This window comes from Pongo pygmaeus, chromosome 18 (assembly GCF_028885625.2).
Source record: "Pongo pygmaeus isolate AG05252 chromosome 18, NHGRI_mPonPyg2-v2.0_pri, whole genome shotgun sequence".
Lineage (NCBI taxonomy): Eukaryota > Metazoa > Chordata > Mammalia > Primates > Hominidae > Pongo > Pongo pygmaeus.
In genome coordinates, this window is record NC_072391.2 from 23781383 (window position 1) to 23795754 (window position 14372).

Consider the following 14372-nt stretch of genomic DNA (forward strand, 5'->3'; position numbering starts at 1 on the left):
TAATCAAAAAGTAAATAATTACTACCAAAAATCACCAAAACCTGGAAAATCCAAAGTGGAAACATCAACCAAATACGAGTCATTTCTTCTTCACATCATAAACCATTACCGGACAATGACCTATGTACCTTCCATATCTGGTGTTTCTTCTTCGTTTTTTTTTTGTTTGTTTTTTTGTTTTTTTGTTTTTTGGTTTTTAAACCACTGTGGTTTTCACTAACTGTTTCAGGTAACGGAAAAGATAAAGGCATTCAAAAACCAACCACAAATTATCACAAATAGCAAAGGGGCCAGATGCCACAAAATGCACGCTGTATGATGCTATTTAAATAAAGGTCAGAAATAGGCAAAATGAATCCATGGAGCGGTTACTCTTGGGAGAGGAAGAAGAATCTGGAAAGGGGTATGAGGGGGCCTTTGCAGGGGGCGGGTCCTGTTCTCTTTCTTCACCTGGGGGCTGGTTACAGAGGTATGTTCAGTCTGTAAAAATCTGAGTTGTACAATTAAAACGTATATACTTTTTTGTATGTGTGTTATAGTTTTGTTTTATTTTTTTGAGACAAGATCTGTCACCCAAGCTAGACTGCAGTGGTGCGATCTCAGCTCACTGCAGCCTCCACCACCCAGGCCCAGGTGATCTTCCTGCCTCAGCCTCCCAAGTAGCTGGGACTACAGGCATGTGCCCCCACGCCCGGCTAATGTTTTCATTTTTTGTAGAGATGGGGGTCTCACTTTGCTGTCTAGGCTGGTCTTGTACTCCTGGGGGCAAGTGAACCTCCCGCCTTGGCTTCCCAATGTGCTGGGATTAAAGGCATGAGCCACCGTGCCCAGCCTGTGTGTTATAGCTTTTTAAGAAGGAAATACACATAGACTTCAGTTCTCGTTTTGAAAAATGAGCACCAGAGCAGCCAGGCACACATTTTCTTTTGTGAGGGCAAAGAAAGGATTTCCCTCCAGCCCTGGCAGAGCTGCTGCTCGCCTAGAATTACACCCTGCACCCAGAGTGTGCTCCTGTCTGATGTTCCATGATCCAGCAGCCATGGGGCAGCTGGAAGCAGACACAGTGCTGTTCTTTGTGTGGCTGTTTTTCTAACTGGGCAGGGTTCAGGCTGCCTTAGAAGAGCCATTCAAACCTGTCTCGGGAGAAATGGGAAACGAGGCTCCGGGGCAGCGAGCCACAGCCACCGCTCCCCTCTCCCGACACTGTCTGCCTCATTTTCTAGAACTCGTGGGAAGCCAAGGCAGCAATTAATCCCACTGCAGGGAGAAGGGTAGAGTCCTTCTCGGAAGCCCTGCCTCTAAACCAAGCCCCAAAGAGGAGACTTCTCTGGAGGAACCAAAGAAAGGGTATTCACCTCAAAGTGGAAACAGAGACCAGATGCGGTGGCTCACACCTGTAATCCCAGCACTCTGTGGAGCCGAGGTGGCAGGATAGCCTGAGCCCAGGATCTCAAGACTAACCTGGGCAACATGGTGAGACTCCCATCTCCAAAACAAAACAAAACAAAAGGGCTGGGTGCAGTGGCTCATGCCTGTAATCCCAGTACTTTGGGAGGTTGAGGCAGGAGGATCACTTGAGCCCAGGAATTCACGACCAGCCTGGGCAACATAGTGAGACCCTGTCTCTACAATGAAAAAAAAGTAGCCAGATGTAGTGGCACACACCTGTAATCCCAGCTACTTAGGAGGCTGAGGCAGGAGGATTGCTTAATCCTGGGAGGTTGAGGCCACAGTGAGCCATGATTGCGCCACTGCACTCCAGCCTGGGCAACAGAGCGAGACTCTGTCTCAAAGACAAACAAACAAAACAAAGTGGAATAGAGGTGGGGGAATGAACATGATAAAAAGAAAGTCAGTAAGTAAAGACAGGTTGGGGCTGCATTCTAGAAAACTTTGAAAGTCCCTTGGAGAACACATGTTCAAGACTTCATTCTATCAGAGTGCTGTCTAACAGAACCTTCTGTGATGATGGAAATGCTCTGTATCTGCTGCCCAATATAGCAGCCACCAGTCACGTAAGGCTGTTGGACATCTAAAATGTGGCTTCTGGCCAGGCACAGGGGCTCATGACGGCAATCCCAGCACTTTGGGAGGTCGAGGCAATTGGATTACTTGAGCCCAGGAGTTCAAGACCAGCCTAGACAACATAGTGAGACCCTGTCTCTACAAAATTTTAAAAATTAAAAAAATTAGCCAGGCATGGTGGTGCACACTTGTGGTCCCAGCTACCCAGGAGGCTGAGGTAGGAGGATCACTTGAGCCTAGGAGGTGGAGCCTACAGTGAGCCATGATCATGCCACTGCACTCTAGCCTGGGCGACAGAGCAACACTCTATCTCTAAAAGAAAAAAAGAAATTAGTTAGTGTGAGTGAAGAACTGAATTTTTTTTTTTTTTTTTAGCTTTTTTTCATCTCTTTACTTGCCAATGAATTTTTACTTGTATTTAAGTTTAAGCAATTTAAATGTGAAAACTAACAATTCAATTATTGGGAAGCTTTCATGTAAGTCTGGGACAACTTGAGTATGTGAATCACTTTTTCAATGGTAAATTTGATGAACACTGAATATAGATCAAAATGTTTTTTGATAAAAATTTAGCATTCAATTTGGGATAGAATGTCAATGTAAAAATACACCCTGAATTTCAAAACTTAGTAGGAAAAAATGAACGTAAAATATCTCATTAATAATTTCTTATATTGATATATTAAAATGACCACAGCTTAGATATATGAAGTTAAGTAAAATGTATTGTTAATTTCACCTGTTTCTTTGTACCTTTCAAAATGTGGCCACTAGGCCGGGTATGGTGGCTTACACCTGTCATCCCAGCACTTTGAGAGGCTGAGGCAGGAGGATGGCTTGAGCCCAGGCATTCTAGATCAGCCTGAGCAACATAGGGAGACACTGTCTCTACAAAAAAATTAAGAACTAGCCAGACATGGTGGTGCACCCCTGTGGTCCCAGCTATTGGGAGGCTGAGGTGGGAGAATCACTTAAACCCAGGAGTTCAAGTAAGCCATGACTGCGCCACTGCATTCCAGCTTCGGCAAGACTGTCTCAAAAATAAATAAATAAAAACAAAATAAATAAAAAAGAGGCCAGACATGGTGGCTCACGACTATAATCCCAGTACTTTGGGAGGCCAAGGCAGGCGGATCGCCTGAGTTCAGGAGTTTGAGACCAGCCTGGCCAACACGGTGAAACCCCGTCTCTACTAAAAATACAAAAATTAGCCAGGTGTGGTATTCGGCGCCTGTAATCCCAGCTACTCAGGAGGCTGAGACAGGATAATCACTTGAACGCGGGAGGTGGAGGTTGCAGGGAGCTGAGATTGTGCCATTGCACTCTAGCCTGGGCAACAGAGTGAGACTCTGTCTCATAAATAAATAAATAAATAAATAAATAAATAAAATGTGGTGGCCAGGCACGGTGGCTCATGCCTGTAATCCCAGCACTTTGGGAGGCTGAGACGGGTGGATCATTTGAGGTAAGGAGTTCGAGACCAGCCTGGCCAACATGGTGAAACCCCATCTCTACTAAAAATACAAAAATTAGCCAGGTATGGTAGCGTGCGCCTGTAATCCCAGTGCTTAACCTGGGAGGCAGAGGTTGCAGCGAGCTGAGATCATGCCACTGCACTCCAGCCTGGGCTACAGAGCGAGATTCCATCTCAAAAAAAAAAAAAAAATGTAGCTACTAAAAAATTGTAAATGATATAATGAAGCTTGCTTTCTGCTCCTAATACACAGCAAAGCTATGAGCCATCGGAGTCACAGAAGGTCACAGAGAAGCGGAAAGGCCCAACCCCAGAAAAGACAGATGAGACAGAAGGTCTGTAAGAGGAGCAAGAAGCAAAGTAGAGAAGGCCACCAGAAGCAGGAGGGCAGGGTGAGGGTGTAATGAGATCACAGGAGGTGTTTGTGAAAACAGGCTCGGGTTTAACACTGAGACTGACGGTGTAAAGTGGTTTGAGGCGTGTTGCTAGTTTCCTCTGACATACAGGAACAGAAATGCAGAAGTCCCAGCTTGCCCCTAAAGTCCGCTGACATCCCTCCCAGATGACCCCAGGAAACCCTGACATCTGCTTCTGGCCTTGTTGAAACTTCCAGCAAAGGGAACGACAGGGCACCCTGGGGGTCTGGAGTGACCTACATCCGGGTTGAACGTCGAGGACTTGCCATCACAGCCCCAGACCCACCTCCACAATTTATGGTGAAAACTGACTCATATAAAAACTTACAAGACCAGAAAAAGCCAGTGTGTACAGAAATCCTCAAGGAGCATGGTTGGTCGTGACTGCCAATGGAATGCTTTGAGGGAAAACAAGGCCTGGGGCATCCTAAACCTCCAAGAGGCAATGGCTGAATTCAGCAGCAGAGCAATTTCTGCAAAAACCACGGCATCTCCTCCCAAAGTGAGGAAACTGCATCTTTACAGAGTCAACATACAGGTGTGGGGGATGGGAGGACGGGAGCTTTCTTCTGATGACCTTTAAAACATGGGTGGACCCCAGTTTCTCGTTCTGGAAATTGAGGCCTTGGCCACCGCCTCTCCCCCTTTATTGAGACCATCTTTCATGTGGTCACATCTTATCTTCCGGGATTTCGAGACACTGCCTCTTTTGAGCATTGCTTTGAGATCAAACAGCCACACAAACACATTTATAATTCTGAAAAGAACAAGAGCAACAGGCCAGAATAGTAAAAAAGACTCATAACCGCTGGTTTGGAAGTTTTCTAAATAAATTCCACAGTCTTCCCTCCCTCAGGCCCCAAGGCCAGGAAATGCCACCACGGTTAGTCCCATTTTGTTTTCCTTGTTTTGCACCTTCATTTCAATTTGGCTTATCTCCTGGGATAAGAGGCCCACCCACCAACCATCCCTCTCCTCATCACCCCCCATCCCCTCCTTATCACCTCCCCAACTACGAAACTCTTAGAACAGCAATTAGTCCCCCTCACCCTAAACTCACACACACACTCTGCACAATGTCTTTTTTTAAAAAAGAGAGAGAGAAAGAGAGAAAGAAAGGGAGAAACAGGGTCTCGCTCTATTGCCCAGGCTGGAGTACAGTGGCACGATCATAGCTCACCACAGCCTGAAACTCATAGACTCAAACAATCCTCCTGACTCAGCCTCTGGAGTAGCTGGGACTACAGGTGTGTGTCACCATGCTTGGCTATAACTTTAATTTTTCTTAGAGACAGGGTCTTGCTATGCTGCCCAGGATGGTCACAAACTCCTGCGCTCAAGTGATCCGCCTGCCTCAGCCTCTCAAAGTGCTGGGATTATAGGCATGAGCCACCTTGCCCAGCCTCTCCACACTGTGAACCTGAGAGATGGAGGCTGCAGTGAGCCGAGATCGTGTCACTGCGCTCTAGCATGGGCGACTGAGCGAGACTCCATCTCAAAAAAAAAAAAAAAGAAGAAAGAAAAGAAATTCGAACACTTTTGGAACAAAGGGCCTCGCGTTTCCATGCTGCACTGGAGCTCAGAAATTAAGTAGCCAAATGTGACCGGTGGTGACAGAAAAGGAAAAGGAGGCATTCCTGATCCATGGAGAATTTGGATCTGACATGCCCAGCTGTGGAATCACTTTCACATCTATAAATATGCCACTTGGGATATCTTGGGGTCCCTTTTAGCCAAAAGTTTTCCTCATTCTAACTCTCAACAATTTGCTCAATGAAAGGTATTCTTGCCCAGGCATGTTGGATCACGTCTGTAATCCCAGCACTTTGGGAGCCGAGATGGGCAGATCACTTGAGCCCAAGAGTTTGAGACCAGTCTGGGAAACAAATTGAGACCATGTCTCTACAAATGGTACAAAAATTAGCCAGGCGTTGTGGCAGGTGCCTGTGGTCCTGGCTGCTCTGGAGGCTAAGGTAGGAGGATCACTTGAGCTCAGGAGTTCGAGACTGCAATAAGCTAGGATCACGCCACTGCTCTCCAGCCTGGGTGACAGAGCAAGACCTTGTCTCAAAACAAAAAGAAGAAAAAAAAGTAGGGTCACAAAATCATATATAAAGATAATCTTTAAAAATTTTTTTTTAATTAAAAAATATATATTAGCCAGACATGGTTGCACAAACTTGTAGTCCCAGCTATTCAGGAAGGTGAGGTGGGAGGATTTGCTCGAGCCTGGGAGCTCGAGGTTACAGTGAGCTGTGATCACACCACTGCACTCCAGCCTGGCTGACAGAGTGAGACCATATCTCTACACAAAAAATTATAATAATATTAATTTTTTTTTTTGAGTCAGAGTCTCACTCTGTCACCTAGGCTGGAACGCAGTGGCGTGATCTCGGCTCACGGCAACCTCTGCTTCCCAGGCTCAAGCAATTCTCATGCCTCAGCCTGCCGAGAAGCTGGGATGACAGGCGCCTGCCAACACGCCCAGCTAATTTTTGTATTTTTTAGTGGAGACAGGGTTTCACCATGTTGGCCAGGCTGGTCTCAAACTCCCGACCTCAGGTGATCAGCCCACCTTGGCCTCCCAGAGTGCTGGGATTACAGGCGTGAGTCACCACGCCTGGCCAGAAATTTTTAAAAAACAGAAAAATCATGAAAAGAAAATACACCCTCAGTGGAGGCAACACATGTGAACTCTGGAGGGATCACCTCTCTTTCTGCCTCCCTAATACATGAAAGTGCATTTACTGTGCACTTTCACGCCACACACTTGATGCCATGCAAAAAATACCTGCCAATGATGGGTTCCAACTCATTTTGTCACTGGGCACTTTGCAATTTAAAGTGTCCTGCTTCTTAGTAAACAGGCAACAGAACATTAATGATCAGCCGAGGGTGGAAAGTCACAAAGCTCAGCCCTCTCATATTGGGAAGAAAAACAATGAAATTCTGAGAGAGCTCAGAATTTGGAGGCAGGGTGCCCAAAGCTGCATATTTACTGCTTCAAGCCCTTAGCAAAAGACAAAGGGTTGGGGTGGGGGGCATGCTTGTCAACCCAGAAAGCATCTCCATCTCAGTTTTGTTTGTGTTTTTGTTTGAGACAGAGTCTCACTCTGTTACCCAGGCTGGAATGCAGTGGCATGATTTCAGCTCACTGCAACCTCTGCCTCCCAGGTTCAAACGATTCTCCTGCCTCAGCCTCCAGAGAAGCTGGGATTACAGGCATGTGCCACTACACGCAGCTAATTTTTTGTATTTTTACTACAGACAGGGGTTTCACCATGTTGGCCAGGCTGCTCTCGAACTCCTGACCTCAAGTGACCCACTCACCTCAGCCTCCCAAAATGCTACGGTTACAGGTGTGAGCCACCACGCCCGGCCTCAGTTCTGTTAAAAGTGGAGGCAAAAACCCCGGAACCCGCAGGGAGAAGCCACAGTGTCAGACCCAGCGATCATCCGTGCCCTGAACTGATATTAATGCACTGATCTGGAATCCTCGGGACATGGAAATAAACTCCACGAGGGACCTCACTTTCAGCAACAGATCGGCTTCTAAACAATTCAGCCTCAACAGCCTCAGAATTCTCTGGAATAGGCCAGTGCAAGCTGCTACTTCAGGCGCTCACAAGGTCCTGGGTGTCATCTTACTTCTTGTGCGCCCAAAACACGGGTTCATTCAATGTTTGCAGAATCAAACCTGCAGGTCAAAAGGTACAGTGTTCTGCCTCGAATCTTGAATTTTTTTTTTTTAATGGGGAGATTGCAGGGGAGTGCAATGGATAAGCTTCATCCTGGGAAAACCACGTTCATGACTATGGTATCGCTCCTGCTAGCTAAGTATGACCTTGAATCCTAAATGCAAAGGAAAAGATCAGACTTCAGGAAGCCTGGGGTGGCCAGCCTAGCAGTTTTATCACTGATCATTCGGGCTCCCAGACAGCCCTGGAATGAACCTCGAAAGCACAAAAGGCTACAGATCAAATGATTCCACTGAGATGAAATGCCCAGAATAGGTGAATTCACAGAGATACAAAGCACATCAGTGGTGGCCAGGGATGGGTGTACAGCAGTGGGAAGAAATGGGTATGGGGTTCTTTTGGGGATGATGAAAATGTTCTGGAACCAGATGGAAGTTGATGGTTGCACAATGCTATGAACTTACTAAATGCACTGAATTATCATTTTTTTTTTTTTTTTGAGACAGAGTCTCACTCTGTTGCTCAGGCTGGAGTACAGCACTTACTAAATGCCACTGAATTATCTTTTTTTTTTTTTGAGACAGATTCTCGCTCCATCGCTCAGGCTGGAGTACAGTGGCACAATCTTGGCTCGCTGCAACCTCTGCCTCCTAGGCTCAAGCAATTCTCCTGCCTCAGCCTCCCTAATAGCTGGGATTATAGGTGCCTGCCACCACACCCAGCTGATTTTTATATTTTTAGTAGAGACAGGGTTTCACCATGTTGACCAGGCTGGGCTCGAACTCCTAACCTCAAGTGATCCACCTGCCTCAGCCTCCCAAAGTGCTGGGATTACAGGCATGGGCCACCGCGCCTGGCCTTGAATTAGTCACTTTTAAATGTTTATCTTTATGTGACTTCCTCTTCAATAAAAAGCTTGGGGAAGCTTACACAGTCACAGTACTGGCTTCTTCCTCTTTTTCCTTCCATACAAGTGGCTTAGGGATGGGATAGAGTAGTTGACTTATTTGGATAAAAACCACTATCTTCTGTCAGAAACTCAAAAGGAATCATTGCTGGCATGTTAGCCTAAAGAAAAACAACCAGACAAGTGCCCAATGATACTTAAAAATGTTATTTATTATCTTGCCAAATTTAGGCTGGGCATGGTGGCTCATGCCTGTAATCCCAGCACTTTGGGAGGCTGAGGCAGGTGGATCACCTGAGGCCAGGAGTTCGAGACCAGCCTGACCAACATGGCAAAACCTCATCCCTACTAAAAATACAAAAATTAGCCGGGCATGGTGGTGTGAGCCTGTAGTCCCAGCTACTCAGGAGGCTGAGACAGGAGAATTGCTTAGACTCAGGAGGTGGAGGTTGTAGTGAGCCAAGTTCATGCCATCGCACTCCAGACTGTGCGACAGAGCGAGACTCTGTCAAAAAAAAAAAAAAAAAAAAATTATCCTGCAAAATTTGAAAAGGAAATCCAAATCAACAGCTTCTAAACTATTTTTTAACGTGACTCATAATAAGAAATACATTCTGTATTTACATATATATGTTCTATATTTTTGAAGAAAAGAATTAACCAAATCATATTTATTTTACATGTAATACATATTTTTTATTTTCCTTCATTTGTTTTGAATGCTCTGTGCAATCTACAAAAAGTCCAATAGTAATAAATTATTCATTAAATTGAACATTATCTTGTCTTTTGAAATGATAATCTCAAAAATGATCTTTTATTTTTGAGATTTATATATATATGTATATATATACATATATACATATATATATACATGTATACATATATATATATATTTTTATTTGAGACAGAGTTTCACTCTCTCACCCAGGCTGGAGTGCAATGGCACAATCTTGGCTCACTGCAACCTCCATCTCCTGGGTTCAAGCAATTCTTCTGCTTCAGCCTCCGAGTAGCTGGGACTACAGATGTGTGCCACCACGCCCGGCTAATTTTTGTATTTTTAGTAGAGATGGGGTTTCACCATATTGGCCAGGCTGGTCTTAAACTCTGGACCTTGTGATCTGCCCGCCTCAGCGTCCCAAAGTGCTGGGACTATAGGTGTGAGCCACTGTGCCCGGTCCGAGATAAAATTATTTTAACAATATGCTATGAAGAGAAAAACACTGGCTATGAAAGAATATACATAGTTTTACCCTATGTGTTTAAAAATAAATATTGAAAAAATACATATGCAAGTAAGCTTACTGTTTTTTTGGTAATACTTTACTGCATTGTCTGAATATTGACAGTCAGTATGCATTATGAAGCTACATGGCTAACATTGAGTACTCACTGTGTGTGCCAGGCCCTGGGTTCAATGCTCTACATGCATTTATATTTCGTTTAATTCTCTCTGCAACCTGAGATGGTATAGCCACCCCATTTTACAGAGTTGAAACTGAGGCTCAGAGGATGAAATTTAAGCATGAGGTTGCAGTCAATAAGAGGCAGAGCTGGAACTGAAACCTACGTGTGTCTGACCACCAATTCATGTTCTGACGGCAGGCCAGTCTGCTTCACAGAGTGTGGAGTAGACGGTGCATGCCTGCTAGGATGGGCTAGGTATCACTGTAGGTAACAAACAGCCCCAAACAATGGAAATGTACAACACTGAAGGCTCTTTTCCTGCCCATGCTGCACGTCCTCCATGGCTCTCCTGTGCCCTGTGCCCCACATCCCCTCATCCTGCCACGAGAATAAAGGAGCAGCCTCCATATGGGAGCCGTCAGCTGCTCTAAGAGATGAAGGAGAGGGTGGCCAGTCTCAATGCCTCCCAACTCTTTTGTGTCGAGGTGACACGCTTCACTTCCACTCACATCTCCTGGGTCAAAGCAAATCCCATGTGTACATCCACTTTCAAGTGGCCCAGGAGAGAAGCTGAAATACTCGGTGGAGTATTTCATTAAGGCCGTCATATGGTGTCAGCCGGCACGGGAGACTGTGGAGGGGCAGAGGAGGAGAGTGGGGAATTGATGGGAAATGACAGCAGGACTAAGTCACCACGGATTTGCTTTATCGTCAACCAGGTGAAGTTTGTCCCAGAGCTGCACTAAATCATCACCAGCATGATTAAACGGGGTACACTTCAAAAAAGCAGTTTGGTCAGATGTAATCAGCAGTGAACTCAGAATCAACTGAGTGACATTGAGTCAGTAAATCTCTGACTGCCTCAGTTACCCCATATGATAGTTTTGAGGATGGGAACATTGAGAGAGTTGATTTGGAAGGATATCAAGAGTGAAAATTCTAACATTTTAGTTCCTTTAAGTTAAATCCAGGCACTATCTTTCCTGCAAGTCTCCTGTTCCTTTCAGATTGCACAGGTGAGAGTGCTCAGATTAGGGCTGGAGGTTGTAAACTATCGCTCCCACACCGACGGTGCCCCCGTGTCGTGCATGTATTCTGTGCATTTTCCTGTGCTAAACACTCTCCCAAAACATCGTGGGGCCTGATTCTTCCTCTTTGTTCCAGTGGCTCTGGGTGACTCAAGTGCCCATTCAATGACCAGGACACAGAAGTTTTAGAGAGATGCTCCATGAGGCCCCAGGTGGGAGCCTGTACCCTGCCGGAGCATGAGGCAAGGGACAGGGCATCGTCTGTGGGGGGAGTGGGGGGAGTGGGGGTAGTGGTCAGCCAGGCTTGGTGACTCTACTTGCTCACCAGAGGCTCCTACACCTGTCACCTCCGATGGATCCACTGCCTCTGTGCCTGCCTGTACTGCTGATGCTCCAGTGGCTAACTCAGCATCCCAGCCTAGGCCCAATGCCACTGAAGTTGGACCTGCCCCCTGGGGACCCAGGAGTCCTACCACTCAGCTGTCCCCAGGAGTGCCCAGACCCTCATTCTTATCCAGGACCCAGGAGCCCTACCCCCTGTCCTTCCCTCGTCAGCCGTACATGATGATTTACTGCTGTTACCATCATCACTGCCCTTAGTGGCCAAGGGCCTTCCAAGGTGCCAGCTCTGCAACGAAAGATGCCCTTGGGAGATGATGACACTCAGGTACACGGGTGCTCAACAGATTGCTTCCTCCTATCCTCAGACAGTCTTTGCATGCATGCAGCCATTGGCACTCCCATTGCATGGAAGGAAACCAGCCCAGGGTCACACAGCTGGTCAGCAGCAACACAGCTGGTCTCAAATCTAAGGTGCCTGGCCATGCCTCCACGAGGGACTGGCCTGCAAGGGAGGTTGATCCTGGCTTTGGGGAGCCTTTCCTGGGCTGCACGAATAACCCCCACTGTTTGAGGCCCCAAACTCTGCTCACATCTACCTTTCCCTGTCTCTGCTTGGGCTCTAATGAAGGTGACTCTAGCAACCCTTCATGGACATTATAGTACTCTCTGCCATTCACTTTTGGTCTAATCTGACTTCAACCCCCACTTACTTGGTCTCTCCTTTTACAACCAACACAACCGAAATCTAGGGCTTCTTTTTTTCTTTTCTTTTCTTTTTTTTTTTTTTTAAGACAGAGTCTCATTCCATTCTGTCACCCAGGCTGGAGTGCAATGGTACGATCTCGGCTCACTGCAACCTCCGCCTCCCGGGTTCAAGGGATTGTCCTGCCTCAGCCGCCTGAGTAGCTGGGATTACAGGCATGTGCCACCATGCCTGGCTAATTTTTGTATTTTTAGTAGAGACGGGGTTTCACCATGTTGGTCAGGCTGGTCTCGAGCTCCTGACCTTGTGATCTGCCTGCCTCAGCCTCCCAAAGTGCTGGGATTACAGGCATGAGCCACCACACCCAGCCAAATCTAGGGCTGGAGCATGGCTGCAGCATACAAATAGAATTGAATTCCATAGTTTTGTTAACCCTGTTTTTTGTTGTTTTATTTGTTGTTGTTGCTGTTTTTGAGACACTCTCGCTCTGTCGCCTAGGCTGGAGTGCAGTGGTGCAATCTCCGCTCACTGCAACCTCTGCCTCCCAGGTTCAAACTATTCTCCTGCATCAGCCTCTCAAGTAGGTGGGACTACAGGCGCCCACCACCACACCCGGCTAATTTTTGTATTTTATTAGAGACGTGGTTTCACCATATTGGCCAGGCTGGTCTGGAAGTCCTGACCTTGTGATCGGCCCACCTCGGCCTCCCAAAGTGCTGGGATTACAGGCATGAGCCACAACACCCAGCCCCTGTTTTGTTTTGTTTTGCTTGTTTCTTAGGGTTGTTTTTCTATTTATGGTAAAGGCATTGGCTTTCCATTTGTAGCATCAATAGAATATTTCCTGCTTACAATAACCTTATGTCATAGTAAATGGTAAAGGGATTTAAAGCAGTGGTTTTCAGCTGCCAGAGGCCTGAGTGAGTTTGGGCACACTCTGTGTGATCGGGCAGAAGAAGGCCTTTGGGAAGTTTAGCTGAGGACAGGGCCTGCAAAGGTGATGGATAGTGGGGGTCTGTCCTGGTCACCAGGCCCTGGGTCCTGCCCACCTGCTTGGTGCTCCCCACCCATCACTCATGATGCTGCCAAGCCCTCTGGGTATTGTGGCCAAATACCCTAGGAGAGAAGCTGATGAACTTTGTTTCTTGAAACGCAGATTTCTTGGACATCCCTGAAAGGTCAATCATGAAAGTCAACTTGGTTTTCTCCCCCTCATTTGGGTTCAGAATTTAAAGTCCATGCACACAGGCAGTAAGATGATAGATAAGTGACATCATCACTCTGTTTCGGATGTTAACATGTCTAGGTGGGTTAGGGGTGATGTGAGATCACACAACCTTGTGCCACAAAGTGGAATTCCCAGGCCAGAGGGAGACATTTTCTTGCCATGTTATGATCTTATCATTGAGTTTAAAGGCAATCTTGTTTCATTTTGGATTCTTTCTTATGTTTATATCTTATAAGGGCACTTTGAATTTCCAAGCAAATAATAATTTGGAGTTAGCTTTTAATCATTGACTTCTAGCACAGTTATATGATCAGAAACATGCTGTGTGATTTGATTGCTCTAAAATATATTGAGATTTGCTGGAACAAAAGTCAGGTTAATTTTTGTAAATGTACCATGCATGCTTAAAATGAGTGTATCTACAACATTTGTCCCTGAGATACAGGTTGATGGCCTGATGGCTACGTGGATGTGATGGAGATGGTTTACTATTGGGACCTTCCGCATCCTGCTGATGTTTTGTTGCTTAGGATATGAATGGCTGAGCGGGGGCTGTAAAACCTAGCACTCTGCTTGGGTATGAGGTTCTTCCTGCCGTCCTGCCATCATTTGTTTTTTATGTTTTGTCGCCAAGAGTGACCTTGAGGAATCCTGGGAGCTCAGGAAGGAAGGAGTGCCCAGAAGCAGGGACAGGGAGCTGGCTGGGGAGGACCAGAAATCAGGTTTGTGAAGGTTCCAGAGAGGACGTGTCCTTGGGAGGAGCGTGGGGGGCTGAGATGGGAGAGGGGGCATTGGAATGGCGGGGCGTGCACGGACCGTCCATTGTGAGGCGGCACCACCGGCATCAGGGATTGGTGGAGAGGGAGTATAAAATCCCAGGGTTGCTAAGAGAGGGCACAGACCGAAGAAGGTTTGGCGGTTTGGTGGAAAGCAGAACCTTGGTCTCCATCTAACTGCTCCTAAGCCTCACGCTCCCTTGCCCTGCGCGTCCTGTTGCTTCCCTGATTGAACTTCTCCGTGACCTGTAGCTAAACCTTCCACCAGCGCTTGAGAACTTAATTTGAACCAGATCCTTTCCCAGACCCCTTTCTCCTCCTCCTCCTCCTCCTCTTCCACCTCCAGGTGCCCAACAGCCCCCTTC